Genomic DNA, 2,820 nt, shown 5'->3' on the forward strand with positions numbered 1-2,820 from the left:
AATACATATTTTTATTGATTTCAGAGAGGGAGGGAGAGACAGAGACATCAATGAGGAGAGAGAATCGTGGATCGGCTGCCTCCTGCACGCCCCTCACTGGGGATGGAGCCCACAACCCCGGCATGTGCCCTGACGGGGAATCGAGCTGTGACCTCCTGATTCATAGGCCGACCCTCAACCACTGAGCCACGCTGGCCGGGCTCTGTGCCCTTTTTTAAACTTTATCCTAGCGCAGCAGCCACCAGCCACAGGTGGCCACGTTACGTCGGATTTAAATTTCAGTTCCCCAGACCCCGCAGGTGCAGGCGGCTTCTCAGTAGCCACGGAGGCCCCCCCGGGACAGCGAGGTCGTGGCCTCTCCGTCCGTCTGTCCTCCTCCCTCTCAGAAACCAGTTCCAACAAAAGACCGTGCTGAGTGACTTGTTTTCACAGCGTATCCGTGACCGAAAGACAATATGAAACAGAGAAGAAAGAATAGAGTGAGGTTCACAGGGGCCTCTCTTCTGGGTGGCCTGGCCCGTCCCCGGCCTCTGTGACGAAGAATGGGTTTGTTTCCCAGCTGTTTGGGACACAGAGTGAGTGACAGTTTGAAAAGTAGGTGCCCGGACTGGGTGCCCAGCCCCCTTGACACACAGGCGTGGGCGCTGCGGACCACTGGCCCGCCACCTATGTCCACGTGGGCTTGGGCGGTGACAGGCCGCGGACACGCTGCTGAAAGAATTTTTTGCATGAATCTCGTTCCGGGAATTCAGAACGTGTGGACTTCAGGGCCCTAACGTTTTCTTCCCTGGACGTGGCCAGACCAGAGCGGACGGCCTGCGAGGCTGCGCTGTGGACCACGGCCCCGGACGTGTCCCTGAGCCTGGCCACGCCCTCCCTCCTGCCACGGCCCTGGGACCAGCGTCATGCATCTCACCGCTGCAGGAGCAGCGTCCTCTGTGCCTTCACGTGTTTAAAGCCCTGGTGTCCAGTCGAGCAGCATCTGACGTGGGTGATCCACACGTGTGTCACGCGCTGCTTCTGCTCGGAATGGCCGTGTGCCCTCACGCCTCGCCATCCGTCCTTGGACACGCGCTTGGAGGGAGGGGACAGCGCCCTGGACATGCGCTGTTTTGCTTCTCGCTTGCCTGCTACTGATTCCTTTTTCTTATTTCTCTTTTTTTAGGTCGCCTGCAGCGTTTGCATGTTGAGAAGGTATCGTTGTTAAACTGTGGGCGGTGGGTTTGTGCAGACGGGTTCATGGGCGGTGAGAGTGAGAGCAGGTTCTGGTGGTGACGGCAGGAGTCCGTGTAGGTGATCCTTGAGGTAAAAGTGTCCGGCTTTTGCGAAGTTCCTGCCGGGACCTTTTCTCTGTCCGGGTGCTGGTTGCTTGCATGGCATCAGCTCCCATGATGGTAGGTAGCACGGGAGATGGCAGTTGGCACCGAATGGCCCCCCAGGCTGGGTCGTCCCTTGACCCGGGGCCAGTGGACGGTTCCCTATTGTGCCTTGTCTGCCTCCATGGAGGGCAGGAGGTTGGCCAGCCCTGAGCTGGGGCACCCACAGCAGGTGCAGGACAGGCATCCTCACTGCCGCCCTCCGGGGCCCGGACACACCAGGCCTGACCTCCTGTTCACCGTCCGGCCCAGATGAGCCCCGAGTACGTCTGCAGGGACTCGGGGTGACCGGACAGATGAACCCCGAGTGTGTCTGCAGGGACTCGGAGTGACCGGACAGATGAGCCCGAGTATGTCTGCAGGGACTCGGGGCGACCTGACAGATGAGCCCCGAGTGCGTCTGCAGGGACTCGGGGTGACCGGACAGATGAACCCCGAGTGTGTCTGCAGGGACTCGGAGTGACCGGACAGATGAGCCCGAGTATGTCTGCAGGGACTCGGGGCGACCTGACAGATGAGCCCCGAGTGCGTCTGCAGGGACTCGGGGTGACCGGACAGATGAACCCCGAGTGTGTCTGCAGGGACTCGGAGTGACCGGACAGATGAGCCCGAGTATGTCTGCAGGGACTCGGGGCGACCTGACAGATGAGCCCCGAGTGCGTCTGCAGGGACTCGGGGTGACCGGACAGATGAACCCCGAGTGTGTCTGCAGGGACTCGGAGTGACCGGACAGATGAGCCCGAGTATGTCTGCAGGGACTCGGGGCGACCTGACAGATGAGCCCCGAGTGCGTCTGCAGGGACTCGGGGTGACCGGACAGATGAACCCCGAGTGTGTCTGCAGGGACTCGGAGTGACCGGACAGATGAGCCCGAGTATGTCTGCAGGGACTCGGGGCGACCTGACAGATGAGCCCCGAGTGCGTCTGCAGGGACTCGGGGTGACCGGACAGATGAACCCCGAGTGTGTCTGCAGGGACTCGGAGTGACCGGACAGATGAGCCCGAGTATGTCTGCAGGGACTCGGGGCGACCTGACAGATGAGCCCCGAGTGCGTCTGCAGGGACTCGGGGTGACCGGACAGATGAACCCCGAGTGTGTCTGCAGGGACTCGGAGTGACCGGACAGATGAGCCCCGAGTATGTCTGCAGGGACTCAGGGTGTCTGGCCCAGATGAGCCCCGAGTGCATCTGCAGGGACTTGGGGTGTCCACCCAGATGAGCCCCGAGTGCCTCTCAGGGGACTCGGGGTATCCGTACAGATGAGCCCCGAGTGTGTCTGCAGGGACTCGGGGTGTCCGGACAGGTGAGCCCCGAGTGTGTCTGCAGGGACTCGGGGTGGTGACCGGACAGATGAGCCCCGAGTGTGTCTGCAGGGACTCGGGGTGTCCGGACAGATGATCCCCGAGTGTGTCTGCAGGGACTCGGGGGGACCTGGGAGCTGAGC

At 61.6% G+C, this 2,820-nt stretch overlaps 1 long non-coding RNA gene across 2 annotated transcripts in view; it reads left to right on the top strand.

The window, feature by feature from the left end:
* Positions 1 to 2,820, top strand: part of LOC102765969 — a 16,072-nt gene that overhangs the window by 10,932 nt on the left and 2,320 nt on the right. For both annotated transcript variants that reach the window (XR_435623.1, XR_001513700.1), the window contains exon 2: positions 1,166 to 1,194. This is a non-coding gene — a long non-coding RNA (uncharacterized LOC102765969). The remainder of the gene's footprint in view (positions 1 to 1,165; positions 1,195 to 2,820) is intronic.

The sequence above is a fragment of the Myotis davidii genome, unplaced genomic scaffold (assembly GCF_000327345.1).
Source record: "Myotis davidii unplaced genomic scaffold, ASM32734v1 scaffold698, whole genome shotgun sequence".
In the NCBI taxonomy this organism is placed as follows: domain Eukaryota; kingdom Metazoa; phylum Chordata; class Mammalia; order Chiroptera; family Vespertilionidae; genus Myotis; species Myotis davidii.